This window comes from Hyperolius riggenbachi, chromosome 6 (assembly GCF_040937935.1).
Source record: "Hyperolius riggenbachi isolate aHypRig1 chromosome 6, aHypRig1.pri, whole genome shotgun sequence".
Taxonomy (NCBI): domain Eukaryota; kingdom Metazoa; phylum Chordata; class Amphibia; order Anura; family Hyperoliidae; genus Hyperolius; species Hyperolius riggenbachi.
Genome location: NC_090651.1, coordinates 254,334,841 through 254,354,980, shown reverse-complemented (window position 1 = coordinate 254,354,980; position 20,140 = coordinate 254,334,841).

Here is a 20,140-nt window from a genome sequence, read left to right as displayed (position 1 = left end):
TAATTTTTCTGGCTGCACAACAAAACAAAAGGCATGTACATGTGTCAATTCCCCTTCGTGATCGTTACCTTGTCGCGGTGAAGGGGCTTGCGTATCACAATTTAGCACTGACAGACGGATATATGTGTGTTGGGGGGGGGGGGCACACTCAAGATAATAAGGTCGTTGCTTCATTGTGGACAGACCAAATTGTTATGTCATTAAGCTACCTCAGCCCGGCCTGGAAAGCCACTATCACCTGCACTCTCGTCATGGTGCGGACCAGTCCAGCACGGCCATCACTACACAAACAGCTGTTTGCAGTCACTGCATACCTTTCACTGCATCTGTGACTGCACATTTTATTATATCTGGCAGTCAGTGCATACCTTTCACTTGAATGAATGGCAGACTTGCCCTCCATAACAAATTCTCGTTAAAGGATTTAAAGTTGATTTGTCTCATATACAGCAGGGCCTCGAAAGTCCTCCTGTATTGTTATTTTTCGTCACTACCTCCCTGAGTCGGGACTTGCATGCCATGCCTGCTGCCTGCCTTGGATGTGTGGTGATAGCCGTTCCTGCTCCTTTACCCACAGCATGCCTGCTGCCTTCCTTGGATGTGTGGTGGTAGCCATTTCTCAGGCTCCCACTCCGGACCGGAATCGAACCCTGATTCCCCGGCCATTACCCGTGGTCACCATGGTACTGAGAAAGTAATATGGAAACTTGTTTATCAGTCACTCATGGAGAAGCACATGATCAGTTTGATCAGCTGATAGATTTGTAAGCCTCTGATTTGCTGAAATGACTAGATTTGTAAGCCTCTGATATGCTGAGATGACTTCCTGTTTAACACATGATCATGACCAGCAAATCAGAGGCTTACAAATCTATCAGCTGATCAAACTGATCATGTGCTTCTCAATGAGTTCTCCAAGGCTAGGCCATCTCTAGTCGAGACTTGCATGCTATGCCTGCTGCCTTCCTTGGATGTGTGGTGGTAGCCGTTCCTGCTCCTTTGCCCACAGATTGGATGCAGAATGGATGCAGAAAAACTGACTCCAATGAAAGCCTATGGGCTTGTTTCCACTAAACGCGATTTTTCTGATGCAGATTTTCCCATAGGCATGCATTGGAGTCAGTTTTTCTGCATCCATTCTGCATCCATTCTGCGGGTAGTGGAAGCAGGCCCTTAATAACCACCTTAGCGGTATGGATGAGCTCAGCTCGTCCATTACCGCCAGAGGGTGCCGCTCAGGCCCTGCTGGGCCGATTTTGACCAAATAAAAAGCAGCACACGCAGCCGGCACTTTGCCAGCCGCGTGTGCTGCCTGATCGCCGCCGCTCTGCGGCGATCCGCCGCGAGCAGCGGCGAAAGAGGGTCCCCCCAGCCGCCTGAGCCCTGCGCAGCCGGAACAAATAGTTCCGGCCAGCGCTAAGGGCTGGATCGGAGGCGGCAGACGTCAGGACGTCGGCTGACGTCCATGACGTCACTCCGCTCGTCGCCATGGCGACGAAGTAAGCAAAACACGGAAGGCCGCTTATTGCGGCCTTCCGTGTTACTTTTGGCCGCCGTAGGCGATCAGAAGAACGCCTCCGGAGCGCCATCTAGTGGGCTTTCATGCAGCCAACTTTCAGTTGGCTGCATGAAATAGTTTTTTTTTAATTTAAAAAAAACCCTCCCGCAGCCGCCCTGGCGATCTTAATAGAACGCCAGGGTGGTTAATCAGTTGCTCTCAGTTATAATTGAAAGGACAACTGATTTTCAAAGTAATGCCCATGTTTTCCTATGGCACAGTTCACACTTAACGAGGAACTCCAGTGAAAATAATGTAATACAAAAATTGCTTCATTTTTTCAATAATTATGTATAAATGATTTAGCCAGTGTTTTTCCGTTGTAAAATCTTTAAAATCCTTGATTTACATTCTGACATTTATTACATGGTGACATTTTTACTGTTGGCAGGTGATGTAGCTGCTGCATGCTTTTTTGGCAGTTGGAAACAGCTGTAAACAGCTACTTCCCACAATGCAGCAAGGTTCACAGACAGGAAACTGCCAAGAGTACATACTCAGAGTTTCTTGTGGGAGGGGTTTCACCACAATATCAGTCATACAGTGCTCCCTGATGGTCTGTTTGTGAAAAGGAATAGATTTCTCATGTAAAAGGGGGTATCAGCTACTGATTGGGATAAAGTTCAATTCTTGGTCAGAGTTTCTCTTTAAAAAAAACCTGAACTGAAAATTAAAAGTCAAAATAACATACACAAATCATACTTACCTCCCGTGTAGTCTACTCCTCAATCACTTGCTCCTGTCCCGCGTCCTGTTGGTCCATTGTGATCAAGGGAATTCTCCGTTTTCTATTTTGAAAAATGGCCATTACCCCATAACAGCTTTCTGGTCAGCACAGTGTTAAACTGTAACATTGCCCAAATAAAAAATTATTTAGTCACTTGCCGACACTCATACCGGGCGGCGGCAAAGTGGTAGCTGGAGGACCAGCGACGCACATCTGCGTCGCCAGGTGCCTCCCTAATTAATCAGGAAAGGCTGCTCTCGCGAGCAGCCGTTTCCTGTTAGATCACGGAGCGGGTCTCTGTGAATAGCCTGCGAGCTGCTGATCGCAGCTCGTAGACTAAATGTAAACGCAGGAGACATTTGTCTCCTTTGTTTACATTGAACGGCAGGCAGATCGGCGATCCCCGGCCAATCAGCGGCCGGGGATCGCCACCATGTGACAGATGACATCCTGTCACAGGCTGCACAGGACGGATAGCGTCCTATGCAGCCCAGATCACCAGGGGGGAGAGGTAGGAGAGGGAGGGGGGAATTTCGCCGCGGAGGGGGGCTTTAAGGTGCCCCCCCCCCCCCGCAACATGCCAGCTGGCAGGAGCGATCAGTCCCCCCCTGCACATCATCCCCATAGGAGGGAAAAAAAGGGGGCGATCTGATCGCTCTGCATGCAGCCTGATCTGTGCTGGGGGCTGCAGAGCCCACCCAGCACAGATCATAAAAAACAGCGCTGGTCCTTAAGGGGGGGGGGAGGGGGAAGGCTGGGTCCTCAAATGGTTAAAATAAGCACATCAGATAACTTCAAATGAACATTACATAGTTACCTTGCCATCAGTTCCTCACAGAAGCTCACCATTTTCTTCTGACAATGATCCCTTCCAGTTCTGACAACATTTTGCAATCTTTTTCATAATGCACTGCTATGGAGAAGGAAAAAAAACGCATACCAACTGATTAAGTGTAAACGGGGCCTTACTGAGCAGAAAATCATTTGGCATTGGTTCCAATCACTCCATTGTAGCATCACATTTTGAGCCTCTGGAGGATATGACAATGCGAAAGGCAACCAATGTTAGAAGCTAGCTACACACAGCATCCCAGAAAACTCAATCAATCGCAGAGTTTGCGCTATCACCAGCAGTCAACGGTAAACGCATTAAGATAAACACTGCCATTCATTTTAATGTGAGACATGGTGGATTCTAGCGCTAAACAACGTAGATGGATGCCGGAAGCCATCCATCTGAACCAGCCCCTGGTGAGGTCCACTAAATGGCTGGGCTGTAGACTGACGCTTGGCTTCTAACATGTGTGAGTAAATAGGACTGGTCCTTTTGATTTGCTTTTGGTGCTTAACCCTGGCAGTTAGCTTTATTGCTGTCACACCTAGGCCTTGTTGCCACTGCAAATTCAATCTGATTTCACAAGCGCACTTTGCTGATAGGAAGGACACTCATTTTATCATCATTAAATCACTGTACTCTGTTTCCACTACTGCAATTCAATTCTTCCCAGGTCATAAACTCACTGCATGCTCCACTTTTTGATGTGATTGTGCTATTGTCCCATTCAGTTTAAGGAACGTTGCAAACCCATCAAACATTGCACAGAAAACTCTGCATTTTGAAATAGGAACAAGGCCTAAAGCTAGAATACAGAGATTTCCTTTGGATGATTTGGTCAAGCTTGCTTTGAACTAAACTTCTCACATAACAGAACACAACTAGACATACCATACTGTCAAAGAGCATTCACCTTGTACCAGGAGTAATTCTCCAATCAGCTTTGTCCATGCAGAATAGTCTTCAGATGCACCCTATACAAGTCTTTTTTTTTTTATGGGGGGGGGCAGGCACAGGCTGTCTAGGCAAATGCCTGGGTGCCCTCTAGTGTACATGTGCATGATACTGCACCATCTGTATTTTTCTGGACTACAAGCAGGGATCATATTCCATCTGCCAATCAACTTTAGTAGTAAAGCCCTGTGTGGTGATATATTGGGGTACTGATAATGTTAAGGATAATAACAGAACATATTTCTGTCCTTTTTCTGTCTACTAGGTAAAACCTCAGATGTGTATTGTGCTTGGGAGTAATTGGTCACCTGGCCAGAGTAAAATGGAGGATAATGTGAGTCTGCATGTAAATGTACATTACCTCTGCCCTCATTGTCCAGCAGGGGAAACTGTGTCTACTGCTAATTAGCTGCCAATTGAGGAAGAATAGGCTGGTGGACATGGCTTTTGAACTCCGGAGTCAGCCATTGTCCCATTATGCAAAGCAAGCCTACCAGAGTCTTGGGGACAGGGGAAGCTGACACCTGAAGGTTTGAAATTTACATGACAGCTGACTGGAAGGGGTTGGAAATCTCTGCAGACTTTAAAAACGGAGACAGGAAAGCCTTGATGCTAGGAAATAATGTTGATGTGAGAAAACGCGGAAAAGCCGCCGCGTGTGCTCTGAACAAGGCGGCTGATTCCGCGTCCAACGTGGCGGTTTGCAAGCGTGGGCCTACATCTGATAGTATGGCTAGACGCGGAGAAACTGCCGCATGCTTTGATAGCGGTGCGGCTGGTTCCGCATCCAGCGTGGCGGGTGGTTCACAACACATGTTTGATGTGGCTGGGACTGATAGTCCACACAGGTTCAGAAGGACGTGCGCGCGCGCTGAGAGGCAGAACTTTTATGACAGCCAGAAGGGAGTCAGCTGACCAAGCCGGTCAACTGACGTTGCAACCAGTTCCCATTGGTCCAGCACTTAGGGGAGGCGCTGGATAGCGCTGTACTATATATACTGGGTGCTGGTCATTCACTGGTTGTCTGCCGTTGCGATCACTACGTGGAAGCACTCAGACCTTTTGTCAGAATCTGTGTTGTTATTCTGTTGTACTTTAGACTAGTTCCAGGGTGTTGATGATCACGGACCTCACACCCAAGCTTAGGGACTTGTATTACCATTCTGTTATACTTCAGACTAGTTCCAGGGTGTTGATGATCAAGGACCTCACACCCAAGTCTAGGAATCTGTATTACTATTCTGTTATACTTCAGACTAGTTCCAGGGTGTTGATGATCACGGAGCTCACACCCAAGACTAGGCATTGTTTATTATCTGTTATGACTTTCTGCTTTCCTGACCACTCTTCTGATCACTGATTCGGTACCTCGCTATATCTGATGCTCTGTTGCCATACCCTGCGTGCCTTAGGATTACCGAATCAGTCTCCTGTCTTTGTACTTTGTCTGTCCGTGTGTTGCCGACCTGGCTTGCCCGACCTCGAGAACTATCTTCTCGGTTAAGAGATAGTTCACAGATCAGTCAGTGACATCCTGCTTTTGTTGTCACTCACGCTCTGTTCCTTTCTACCCCTAGCCTGGCTCCTCCCTGCGGGAGAGTCCCAGGTTACTGGAAGGTACTTTTTCTCCAGGACAGTATTGCCTACTGCCCTGATACCTGTTCCCCAGGTATTCTCCTCAAAGTATTACTGTTGCACCAAACATTCATATTACTCAGGTATCCAGAGGTTAGTGATATATCTGATTATCGGTGATGCTGCAGATCATCAATAATCAGGTATATATCTGCATTTTTGGTGATACTGCAGATCACCAATAATCAGATTCTCTCTGTGTTACACTGATCGTTACAGTTGAGGAAGCCTTTTGATGTCTGTTAGGATACAATCTTACCTGTTGAATTCTGCAACCTTCAAAAAGCTAAAACAGGAACCCTTTAAAGTTCGCATATCACAGGAAGACTAGGACAAGTGTTCGGTGATGTCACAAACAGGGAAATTGCATTAGTTCCTGGGGGCTGGACATTAAATGCCCCAGGGGACACCGGACTATTTAAGTTGGTCCAGGACAGTCACAGGTATCTTCTCCTGGAGATAGCGCATAGCTAGGGATGATCTCGACTCCTGGTCGAAAAAAAGGCGTGCTCCCACCAACAACGTTTAGACCTTCAAGTGGGTAACGTTTTAATCCCCATTTAATTTTTACGCAAATATCCGTGTGTGTATTTTTGTAACTTTTATCTTGTAACTTTTTTACTTTGTTTTTTGTACATCTGTTGTATATATTACTTTCTGCATTGTTCCACTTTTTTCCTGGAATATTAAATTGTTATTTAATAAGCTTGACTTCTGCTGTACTAAACTAACACTCACAGCCTAGAAAAGACTGCAGTGTAACTGTGTATAAGTCCATGCCTAATTGTATGCTAGAACAACACTACCATATGAAATTGTAATTGCATTGTGTGTATGGGGCACTTCTGCACTCGACAGCAGAGTGGGAGTGGCTAAAAGTATCGTTCAGAACTACTGTTAGTGATTTTGCTGCACGACAGTGTAACTTGCATTACAAGTCAGTGCCTGATTGTGCTGTGTTACTGTACAACTGTACTGTGTGTGTGGGTGCGTGACGTTCCCGTATTCGGCCTAAAGCGCAAAGCTGACCCGAATACGAAAATGCGGATTGCGCGCTGAGGACTCGACAGCAGAGTGGACGTGTCTAGAAAACCGCTAGTGGTGGCAGTAAGAAGTGTTCTGAGGGGTCACAGCCTTCTTTGCAGCTTGAATAAGGCTGCTCCCCGCTTGATCTGGTCAAACCGGCAGTCGGGAACCGTATACGCAGGCGTGCCACGGGCCGGTACCTGACATAATTGGCTGGCAGTGGTGGGAACGTTTAGTACATTAGTACGCAGTTTAGCTCGCTATTCTGAGTACTAAAGGCTGGAAGCTTGCTAGAAGCGACTAGCCTACAGAAGTCTACTCAGTGCAGAATCTATATACTTTTTTTTCACAAGGGTACACACTTGGCATTTTTGCTTTCCCTTCCCCTTTTTTCTTTTTCTTTTGCAACACGATGGCTCAGAAAGCATCCAGCTATGCAAGGCAAAGCAAAGAAATACTGCTTAACCTGTGTGAGCACAAAGGCATCGAGACGGTGAGCGGCCAGACTAAGGAGCAGTTAGTTCGTGCCCTCGAGGAGTATGATGAGGCAGAGCAAGCCCGTGCTTCAACGCCAGCGGATGCAGCTCACGACACGCCAGAGGAGGAATCGCTCCCGCCGCAGGATGCGAGTGGAGACGATGTCCTGGATGATCCACCGAACACGGAGATGACATCTCTGGAAGCTGATCTACAGCTACTGAACTTTGCTGATCCTGAACTGTGCCTAAAGCTGATCCTAATGCACCGACAGGCAGAGAAGGAACAAGCGGCACAGCGACTCCAGGCTGAGAGGGAACAAGCGGCACAGCGACTCCAGGCCGAGAGGGAACAAGCTGCACAGCGACACCAGGTGAGAGGGAAAGTGCTGAACGGCAACACCAGCTGGAGCTGGCTAAACTGGACCCACAGAACGCGAAGGTGAGCGAGTCCACAGAATCCCCCTGGATAAGTTCCCCGCTATGGACAAGGGCTCTGACATAGACACTTTCTTACAGGGGTTTATAAGGACTTGTCGGCAGTATGGGGTGCCCCGTGAGCAGTGGGCAAGGTATCTCACACCAGTGCTGAGAGGCAAGGCCCTGGAGGCGTTTGTGAGTCTCCCCCAGGAAGAAGAAACAGACTTTGAGGCAATTAAGAAAGCCATTATTGCGCGATACCACCTCACGCCAGAGGTGTATCGCAAAAGTTTCAGGACAGTGCAGCGAGGTCCTAATGACAGTTACCTGGATCATGCTTGCAACCTGCGCACTGCCTTCCAGCAGTGGCTAAAAGGACTGTCAGTGGAAACCTTGGATGCCCTGCAGGAACTGATGATAAAAGACCAGTTCCTCCACACGTGTCCTGTGGATGTCCAGCTGTTTGTGCTGGACCGAGAACCGAAGACAGTGGATGAGGCTGCGGAAATGGCCAATTCCTACACGGCCCATAGAGCACCCGAGTCCCGGAGGACTACTCCATCCAGCTGGAGGGGAGAACAGATTGCTAAACCTGTTTCACACAGCACCCAGAGGAGGCAAGCACCGCTGTCTCCTGGATTCAAGCAACCAACCACTGGCACTCGGAAATGCTTTGTATGTGACAGAGTGGGTCATATCAGCACGAATTGCCCAGAGAGAAAGAGGGAGGCCCCAAAATCCAGTGAGGCCTCAAACCCCAGTGAAGTCCCAACTGCTTTGTGTGCTACCAGAAATGCCACTGGCTATGCAGAGAATCTGCAGCTTGTCACGGTTGGGGGTACAGTTGCCACTGGGCTGAGAGACACTGGAGCAGAAGTGACTCTCATACATCCCCAGCTGGTGAACCCGGAGCAGTACATACATGGGAAAATGATTGCTGTCAGAGGAGTTGGGGGTGTCACCCCAGCCATACCCACCGCCTTGGTCCACCTGGATTGGGGGGCCGGCAGCGGAATGAAAGAAGTGGGGGTAACGGATGCCATCCCCACAAACGTTTTGTTGGGTACTGACCTGGGACGGTTAGTGGTCCGGTATGAGCCTACTCCAAACCCTGTGGAGCCTGCATCCCCAGCAGAAGTTCAGGACTCTTGCAAGGTACTGTTTGATAATGCTGGGCAAGTGGGGAGTGCTGGTGAGGCCCCAGGGGCTACGGACTGTGTACTAGGAGCCAGCCCTAGTGATTCTCCATTGCCTTGGCCTGGAGTGGGACATGTTGATACAGAGAATGCAGAAACTGATGATGTCATTTATGACGCACGGACTATCGAGGCGATCGATGCAGGAACTGTTGATGCTACTTATGAAGTGCTGAGTAGCACTGTGTATAATGCTGCAGATAATGTTTATGTGGAATGTGATGTTCTAAATGTCAATATGTGTAAGACGGATAATGCTGATGTCATATGTGTTGTGCTACATAATGCTGTGTGTCATGTGGACACTCCGTCAGCTGCAGGAGTAACCAGCAGTATTCGCTGGGCTGCAGCAGATGGATTGCCCACTGAAGGTGCAGACGGCACCAGGCCAGATCTTCCCCCTTCAGATGTTTTCAAGACCAAAGGTGATGTGGTTTATGATACGTGTAATGTGGACGTTCCTTCAGCTGCAGTGGTAACCCGCAGCGCTAGCGGGTCTACAGCAGAGGGACTGTCCACTGAAGTGACAAATGTTGCTGGGTCAGCCACATCCAATTCGGAACCTGGCCCTGACGGCCCAGGAGCCTCTCCGTCTGCAGCCTTCCTGGAATGTGTGACAGGCAGCACTGAGCTCTCTGGGGCTGTTCGATTTGACAGCAGCCTGGAAAAGCTCAGGGGTCTGGCCAGCAGGTCACCAGCTGGGAGGGGCGGGCTGAGAGGGTTCTGGGAAGTTATTCCCTTAGAGCTGTCCGAAGTGGAGGAGGCAGACCAGCAGATAATCGGTCCCCAAAGGGACCGAGAGATAGCTCCTGCCACTATAGAGGAAGTGCGGGTAGCGACGGTTGGAACCCTTCCCCAGCTGCAGCACTGTCTCTATGGTCGCGAATTCACGGTCGTCACTGACCCCCCAGGCCCGGCCGGCAATGTAGGCGCTGGCAAGGTGATTCATGGGAGTCACCTCCCAGCACCATTCTAAAAAGGGGAGGTGTGGTGATATATTGGGGTACTGATAATGTTAAGGATAATAACAGAACATATTTCTGTCCTGTTTCTGTCTACTGGGTAAAACCTCAGATGTGTATTGTGCTTGGGAGCAATTGGTCACCTGGCCAGAGTAAACTGAAGGATAATGTGAGTCTGCATGTAAATGTACATTACCTCTGCCCTCATTGTCCAGCAGGGGAAACTGTGTCTACTGCTAATTAGCTGCCAATTGAGGAAGAATAGGCTGGTCGGCATGGCTTTTGAACTCCGGAGTCAGCCATTGTCCCATTATGCAAAGCAAGCCTACCAGAGTCTTGGGGACAGGGGAAGCTGACACCTGAAGGTTTGAAATTTACATGACAGCCGGCTGGAAGGGGTTGGAAATCTCTGCAGACTTTAAAAACGGAGACAGGAAAGCTTTGATGCTAGGAAATAATGTTGAGGAAGCCTTTTGATGTCTGTTAGGATACAATCTTACCTGCTGAATTCTGCAACCTTCAAAAAGCTAAAACAGGAACCCTTTAAAGTTCGCATATCACAGGAAGACTAGGACAAGCGTTCGTTGATGTCACAAACGGGGAAATTGCATTAGTTCCTGGGGGCTGGAAATTAAATGCCCCAGGGGACACTTCGGACTATTTAAGTTGGTCCAGGACAGTCACAGGTATCTTCTCCTGGAGATAGCGCATAGCTAGGGATGATCTCGACTCCTGGTCGAAAAAAAGGCGTGCTCCCACCAACAACGTTTAGACCTTCAAGTTGGTAACGTTTTAATCCCCAATTTATTTTTACGCAAATATCCGTGTGTGTATTTTTGTAACTTTTATCTTGTAACTTTTTTACTTTGTTTTTTGTACATCTGTTGTATATATTACTTTCTGCATTGTTCCACTTTTTTCCTGGAATATTAAATTGTTATTTAATAAGCTTGACTTCTGCTGTACTAAACTAACACTCACAGCCTAGAAAAGACTGCAGTGTAACTGTGTATAAGTCCATGCCTAATTGTATGCTAGAACAACACTACCATATGAAATTGTAATTGCATTGTGTGTATGGGGCACTTCTGCACTCGACAGCAGAGTGGGAGTGGCTAAAAGTATCGTTCAGAACTACTGTTAGTGATTTTGCTGCACGACAGTGTAACTTGCATTACAAGTCAGTGCCTGATTGTGCTGTGTTACTGTACAACTGTACTGTGTGTGTGGGTGCGTGACGTTCCCGTATTCGGCCTAAAGCGCAAAGCTGACCCGAATACGAAAATGCGGATTGCGCGCTGAGGACTCGACAGCAGAGTGGACGTGTCTAGAAAACCGCTAGTGGTGGCAGTAAGAAGTGTTCTGAGGGGTCACAGCCTTCTTTGCAGCTTGAATAAGGCTGCTCCCCGCTTGATCTGGTCAAACCGGCAGTCGGGAACCGTATACGCAGGCGTGCCACGGGCCGGTACCTGACATAATTGGCTGGCAGTGGTGGGAACGTTTAGTACATTAGTACGCAGTTTAGCTCGCTATTCTGAGTACTAAAGGCTGGAAGCTTGCTAGAAGCGACTAGCCTACAGAAGTCTACTCAGTGCAGAATCTATATACTTTTTTTTCACAAGGGTACACACTTGGCATTTTTGCTTTCCCTTCCCCTTTTTTCTTTTTCTTTTGCAACACGATGGCTCAGAAAGCATCCAGCTATGCAAGGCAAAGCAAAGAAATACTGCTTAACCTGTGTGAGCACAAAGGCATCGAGACGGTGAGCGGCCAGACTAAGGAGCAGTTAGTTCGTGCCCTCGAGGAGTATGATGAGGCAGAGCAAGCCCGTGCTTCAACGCCAGCGGATGCAGCTCACGACACGCCAGAGGAGGAATCGCTCCCGCCACAGGATGCGAGTGGAGACGATGTCCTGGATGATCCACCGAACACGGAGATGACATCTCTGGAAGCTGATCTACAGCTACTGAACTTTGCTGATCCTGAACTGTGCCTAAAGCTGATCCTAATGCACCGACAGGCAGAGAAGGAACAAGCGGCACAGCGACTCCAGGCTGAGAGGGAACAAGCGGCACAGCGACTCCAGGCCGAGAGGGAACAAGCTGCACAGCGACACCAGGTGAGAGGGAAAGTGCTGAACGGCAACACCAGCTGGAGCTGGCTAAACTGGACCCACAGAACGCGAAGGTGAGCGAGTCCACAGAATCCCCCTGGATAAGTTCCCCGCTATGGACAAGGGCTCTGACATAGACACTTTCTTACAGGGGTTTATAAGGACTTGTCGGCAGTATGGGGTGCCCCGTGAGCAGTGGGCAAGGTATCTCACACCAGTGCTGAGAGGCAAGGCCCTGGAGGCGTTTGTGAGTCTCCCCCAGGAAGAAGAAACAGACTTTGAGGCAATTAAGAAAGCCATTATTGCGCGATACCACCTCACGCCAGAGGTGTATCGCAAAAGTTTCAGGACAGTGCAGCGAGGTCCTAATGACAGTTACCTGGATCATGCTTGCAACCTGCGCACTGCCTTCCAGCAGTGGCTAAAAGGACTGTCAGTGGAAACCTTGGATGCCCTGCAGGAACTGATGATAAAAGACCAGTTCCTCCACACGTGTCCTGTGGATGTCCAGCTGTTTGTGCTGGACCGAGAACCGAAGACAGTGGATGAGGCTGCGGAAATGGCCAATTCCTACACGGCCCATAGAGCACCCGAGTCCCGGAGGACTACTCCATCCAGCTGGAGGGGAGAACAGATTGCTAAACCTGTTTCACACAGCACCCAGAGGAGGCAAGCACCGCTGTCTCCTGGATTCAAGCAACCAACCACTGGCACTCGGAAATGCTTTGTATGTGACAGAGTGGGTCATATCAGCACGAATTGCCCAGAGAGAAAGAGGGAGGCCCCAAAATCCAGTGAGGCCTCAAACCCCAGTGAAGTCCCAACTGCTTTGTGTGCTACCAGAAATGCCACTGGCTATGCAGAGAATCTGCAGCTTGTCACGGTTGGGGGTACAGTTGCCACTGGGCTGAGAGACACTGGAGCAGAAGTGACTCTCATACATCCCCAGCTGGTGAACCCGGAGCAGTACATACATGGGAAAATGATTGCTGTCAGAGGAGTTGGGGGTGTCACCCCAGCCATACCCACCGCCTTGGTCCACCTGGATTGGGGGGCCGGCAGCGGAATGAAAGAAGTGGGGGTAACGGATGCCATCCCCACAAACGTTTTGTTGGGTACTGACCTGGGACGGTTAGTGGTCCGGTATGAGCCTACTCCAAACCCTGTGGAGCCTGCATCCCCAGCAGAAGTTCAGGACTCTTGCAAGGTACTGTTTGATAATGCTGGGCAAGTGGGGAGTGCTGGTGAGGCCCCAGGGGCTACGGACTGTGTACTAGGAGCCAGCCCTAGTGATTCTCCATTGCCTTGGCCTGGAGTGGGACATGTTGATACAGAGAATGCAGAAACTGATGATGTCATTTATGACGCACGGACTATCGAGGCGATCGATGCAGGAACTGTTGATGCTACTTATGAAGTGCTGAGTAGCACTGTGTATAATGCTGCAGATAATGTTTATGTGGAATGTGATGTTCTAAATGTCAATATGTGTAAGACGGATAATGCTGATGTCATATGTGTTGTGCTACATAATGCTGTGTGTCATGTGGACACTCCGTCAGCTGCAGGAGTAACCAGCAGTATTCGCTGGGCTGCAGCAGATGGATTGCCCACTGAAGGTGCAGACGGCACCAGGCCAGATCTTCCCCCTTCAGATGTTTTCAAGACCAAAGGTGATGTGGTTTATGATACGTGTAATGTGGACGTTCCTTCAGCTGCAGTGGTAACCCGCAGCGCTAGCGGGTCTACAGCAGAGGGACTGTCCACTGAAGTGACAAATGTTGCTGGGTCAGCCACATCCAATTCGGAACCTGGCCCTGACGGCCCAGGAGCCTCTCCGTCTGCAGCCTTCCTGGAATGTGTGACAGGCAGCACTGAGCTCTCTGGGGCTGTTCGATTTGACAGCAGCCTGGAAAAGCTCAGGGGTCTGGCCAGCAGGTCACCAGCTGGGAGGGGCGGGCTGAGAGGGTTCTGGGAAGTTATTCCCTTAGAGCTGTCCGAAGTGGAGGAGGCAGACCAGCAGATAATCGGTCCCCAAAGGGACCGAGAGATAGCTCCTGCCACTATAGAGGAAGTGCGGGTAGCGACGGTTGGAACCCTTCCCCAGCTGCAGCACTGTCTCTATGGTCGCGAATTCACGGTCGTCACTGACCCCCCAGGCCCGGCCGGCAATGTAGGCGCTGGCAAGGTGATTCATGGGAGTCACCTCCCAGCACCATTCTAAAAAGGGGAGGTGTGGTGATATATTGGGGTACTGATAATGTTAAGGATAATAACAGAACATATTTCTGTCCTGTTTCTGTCTACTGGGTAAAACCTCAGATGTGTATTGTGCTTGGGAGCAATTGGTCACCTGGCCAGAGTAAACTGAAGGATAATGTGAGTCTGCATGTAAATGTACATTACCTCTGCCCTCATTGTCCAGCAGGGGAAACTGTGTCTACTGCTAATTAGCTGCCAATTGAGGAAGAATAGGCTGGTCGGCATGGCTTTTGAACTCCGGAGTCAGCCATTGTCCCATTATGCAAAGCAAGCCTACCAGAGTCTTGGGGACAGGGGAAGCTGACACCTGAAGGTTTGAAATTTACATGACAGCCGGCTGGAAGGGGTTGGAAATCTCTGCAGACTTTAAAAACGGAGACAGGAAAGCTTTGATGCTAGGAAATAATGTTGAGGAAGCCTTTTGATGTCTGTTAGGATACAATCTTACCTGCTGAATTCTGCAACCTTCAAAAAGCTAAAACAGGAACCCTTTAAAGTTCGCATATCACAGGAAGACTAGGACAAGCGTTCGTTGATGTCACAAACGGGGAAATTGCATTAGTTCCTGGGGGCTGGAAATTAAATGCCCCAGGGGACACTTCGGACTATTTAAGTTGGTCCAGGACAGTCACAGGTATCTTCTCCTGGAGATAGCGCATAGCTAGGGATGATTTTGACTCCTGGTCGAAAAAAAGGCGTGCTCCCACCAACAACGTTTAGACCTTCAAGTTGGTAACGTTTTAATCCCCAATTTATTTTTACGCAAATATCCGTGTGTGTATTTTTGTAACTTTTATCTTGTAACTTTTTTACTTTGTTTTTTGTACATCTGTTGTATATATTACTTTCTGCATTGTTCCACTTTTTTCCTGGAATATTAAATTGTTATTTAATAAGCTTGACTTCTGCTGTACTAAACTAACACTCACAGCCTAGAAGAGACTGCAGTGTAACTGTGTATAAGTCCATGCCTAATTGTATGCTTGAACAACACTACCATATGAAATTGTAATTGCATTGTGTGTATGGGGGACTTCTGCGATCGACAGCAGAGTGGGAGTGGCTAACAGTATCGTTCAGAACTACTGTTAGTGATTTTGCTGCACGACAGTGTAACTTGCATTACAAGTCAGTGCCTGATTGTGCTGTGTTACTGTACAACTGTACTGTCTGTGTGGATGCGTGGCGTTCCCGTATTCGACCTAAAGCGCAAAGCTGACCCAAATACGAAAACGCGGGTTGCGCACTGAGGACTCGACAGCAGAGTGGACGTGTCTAGCAAACCGCTAGTGTTGGCAGTGAGAAGTGTTCTGAGGGGTCACAGCCTTGTTTGTAGCTTGAATAAGGCTGCTCCCCGCTTAATCTGGTCAAACCCGCAGTCGGGAACCGTATACGCAGGCGTGCCGCTGGCCGGTTCCTGACACCCTGCACCTAGCAATAGAGCATCAGTGTATTTATCAGAAATACCTGTTCTTTTAATGATCCACTGTGAGCACTAGGGATAACGGCACATGGTCGTTGGCTACAAAGAAACACAACAGATTTTGAAGTGTCATTATTTATTTAAAGCAAACCTGAAGTCAGTAAAAACAGGTATATACTTATCACTGTAGAAGTATTCTCCAAAGGCACCCCTGATCCTCCACACTGTCCAGGATCCTCCACTTCGCAGCCATGTTCCCCACTGTGTAAAAGTGCTGCCACACTGCGCAGCCATTAGTAGAGTTTCCAACCGGTCTTAACTTTACATCAGTCTGTCGGTTTCAGAATCCAGCAGGAACACCACTCCTGCAACCACTTGAACAGAACAAACTTGGAGGAAGGCACACCAATAGCTTGCAATATCAAATTCTATTCAGAGCACACAGAGGTACACAAGACTTGTTTCGGGCGTTGACCTTTGCCGGAAACATGTTGTGTGTACCTCTGTGTACTCCAAATACAATTTGATATTGCAAGCCATTGGTGTGCCGTCTCCAAGTTTGTTCTGTTCAAGTGGTTGCAGGAGTGGTGTTCCTGCTGGATTCTGACAGATGGTGTAAAGTTAAGAACGGTTGGAAAGGAGAGAGTGTGCAGTTTGTTTCAAACAATTTACCAGTAGGGTTCGAGCCTGCGCAGTAGCATGAAGCCATTCATGCATGGAGGACAAAGCTGTGCACAAGCAGCTCCATGCTACTGAGCAGAAGTGGGTCGTACTTTGCGCCTGTACAGGGACAATTAAAGTGGTAAAAATGGTGCACAAAGCAGTGATGTAATAATGAACACTGGTGCAAAGATTGCAATGTAGGGATAAATATAGCAGATGTGTCACGGATTTCATGTGGGGAAGATTTAATTGGGAGGATCCCTTCTAAATAGGCTCATAATGTAAAGGGTGGGGGGAGAGGGACACGTAACAGAGGGAGGGATGTATTACGTGAGGATTGTTATATTTCTACAACATTGCTTGTGGCTTGCAGGCTTTAGTTAATGCACAGCTCTCTTAAAGGGGAACTGAAGTAAGAGGTATACGGAGGCTGCCATATTTATTTCCTTTTAATCAATACCAGTTTCCTGGCAGCTCTGCTGGTCTATTTCTCTGCAGTAGTATCTGAATAACACCAGAAACAAGCATGCAGCTAGTCTTTTCAGATCTGACTTTAAAGTCTGAAACACCTGATCTTCTGCATGCTTGGACAAAAAGTAGGGATAATAAAAATTGCACCCTGCAGGAAGAAAACACAGAGACAACAGGAGCCCAAATGGTGCAGTATGTCACAGTACCAGAAGCATGTAAAATATGCGAATGTATTATACTCACAAAGGTGGGTTGCAGAAGGGCAACCGACCACTAGAAGCAAGTGGAGATGTATAACCCCGACTCCACTCGGGTGACCAGACAGAGCTGGTGATGGTCGCACTCTTGATAAAAAGCAAACCTCAAATGACCTAAACTGGTCACTAAAAATAACAGCATTCAAACAAATTTATGCATATAGAATTTGATTTCAACTAATTGCATGTAACTGCTCTGGCACTGATAGTTGCCTCTGGTAGTTGAAATCAAATTCTATATGCATAAATGTGTTTGAATGCTGTTATTTATTTATTTTTTGATTCTCATTATACAATGTTGTCTGTACTATTTGTTAAAGGTAGAGTTATGTTTTTGATATGCTGTTAGTGCTGTGGCATTAAGCGCCTTGTCTGATGATTGTAGGCACTGCTATTTGGCCTGAGGAAGTGGGTATGCACCCACGAAACGCGTTGCCAGTGCAATAAAATTCTATTAATACGTGAATTTGTCTTCATTGAGGTAAGCCACCTCACTTTTTTCATTTTATTTGTTTTTAACGTATTTTATCTGCTCTGGCCGCCTCTTCCCCCTTTACCTTCTGCATGCTTGTTCAGGGGCTATGGCTAATGGTATTAGAGGCAGAGGATCAGCAGGACAGCCAGGCAACTGGTATGGCTTAAAAGGAAATAAACATGCCAGCCTCCATATACCTCTCTCTTCAGTTCCCCTTTAAGATCTCACCACAGCATTTTGATAAGGTTTAAGTTTGGACTTTGACTGCCACTGCAATACCATCATTTTTTTCGTTCTCAGCCATTCTACTGTATATTGACTGGTGTGCTTGGGATCAATGTCCTGTTGCATGACCTAACTTTGTCCTAGTCTGTCAAACATTTGGCCTCACATTAGACTTTTGATTACTTTGGGTATTCAGAGGGGGTAATTGTTGACTCAATGACTACAAGGTGCCCTGTAACTGTAAACATGCCCAAATAATCAATCCTCCATCACCGTGCATGGCAATTGGTATGAAATGTTTGAGCTGAAATACTGCATTTGATTTTTGCCAAATGTGGCACTGTTCAGTATGGCCGAACATCTATTCTTTGGTTTTATCTGTCCAAATGGACATTGTTCTAGATGTCTTGTAGCTTGTTCAGATGCAACTTTCAATCTAAGCCATGCTGCCACGTTCTTTTAAGGAAGGAGATTTTTTTCTCCTTCCAAACAAGACATACTCATTTTGGGGCTTGATTCACAAAAGAGTGCTAACTTTTAGCACGGCCGTTTTCATGCAAATTTTTGAATTGCGCGCGCTCACGAATTTTCACGCGAAATCGATATCATTTTAGTGCAAAAAGATTTGCGTTATCGTTTTGCGCGAAAATTCGCAATCGCACGCAAAATTCGTGCGAAAATGGCCATGGTAACAGTTAGCACTCTTTTGTGAATCAAGCCCTTAGTTTTTTTACTAATTGTACTGTCATAAACATAAAATATGTTAAGGTATGTAGAGTCTGAGATGTAGCTCTTGTTTTTTTCACAATTTATTTGAGCATTGTATAGTCTGACCTTGAGGTGAATTTTCATAGATACCCAGTGTATGGATGGTATTGGCCTGGTGATGAGCAGTGCCTGGTTTCCTCCCAACGTGACTCCTGGCATTCACACCAAATAATTCAATATTTGTCTCATCAGACCAGAGAATTTTGTTTCTCATGGTCTGCGAGTCCTCCAAGTGCCTCCAGGCGGGCTGCCATGTGCCTTTTGCTAAGGAGTGGCTTCCATCTGGCCACTCTACCGTACAGGCTTGATTAGTGGATTTCTCCAGAGATAGTTGTCCTTCTGGAAGGTTCTCCTCTCTCCACAGAGGACCTCTGGAGCTTTGACAGAGTGACAATCAGGTTCTTGATCACCTCCCTGAATAAGGCCTTTCTCCCCCGATTGCTCAGCTTAGATGGCTAGCCAGCTCTAGAAAGCGTCCTGGTGGGTTTGAACTTCTTCCACATGGAGACCACTGTGCTCATTGGAACCTTCAAAGCAACAGAAATGTTTCTGTAACATTCCCCAGATTTGTGCCTTCAGACAATCCTGGCTCGGAGGTCTACAGACAATTCCTTTGACTTCATGCTTGATTTGTGCTCTGACATGAAATGTCAACTGTGGGACCTGATATAGACAGGTGTGTACCTTTCCAAAGCATGTCCAATCAAGTGAACTCCAAATAAGCTGCAAAAACATCTGAATGTTTATCAGGGGACAGAGGATGCACCTGATTTCAATTCTGAATTTCATCGCAAAGGCTGTAAATACTTGTAAATGTGATTGTTCAATTTTTTATAAATTTGACTTAACCTCAAGTAAACTTTTTTTCACATTGTTATTCTAGGTTGTTATGTGTAGAATTCTGAGGACAAATGAGTTTAATCAATTTTGGAATAAGACTGTAACATAACAAAATGTGGAAAAGGTGATGCGCTGTGAGTACTTTCAGGCTGGGAGTGATCCACCTGTTTGAACCTCAGGGGTGTAAATCATGACTGGGCATACTGTATTTGGAATGTATAGACAAATTGTGACAATACACAATCTCTACAGGAAACAAAGTGCATCATGTGCCCAGTCATGATTTATATTATTAATTTTGCAGTACGTATTGGTTTAGCTCTGTACACCGGCTCTGATTCGGAGTAGCTTCAGTGAAAGAAGGCAGAGTTTTAAAATTTGGTGCCGCCCCTGTACTCATCAACCCTTTAATATGCCAGAGAGCGAAACCGATCGAGTATGGCGGCAGCATACCTCTACACAAATCTGGAGTTTTAGAGCAAGAGCTTGACCCGGGGTTCCCAAGACTTTGGCTCTGTGAGTTTTTAAACAATGCACTTGACTGGCTGTCCTGCTGCTCCACTACCTCTAATACTAATACTTTTAGCCATAAACAAGCATGCAGATCACGTTTCTGACAAAAAAAAATCGGACAAGATTAGCTGCATGCTTGTTTCAAGTGTGTGATTCAGACACTACTGACCAGACATGCAACTGGTATCGTTCAAAACAAAATAAATATGGCAGCCTCCATATATCTCTCACCTTGGATACTTACACATGCCCAATGTGCTGAAATTTGAAATGAGAGGCTGTCAGTGAGACATTTTTGTTTGTGTCTGTGAAAAGGCAAGGGGGAAGGGGGGGTGGGGGGG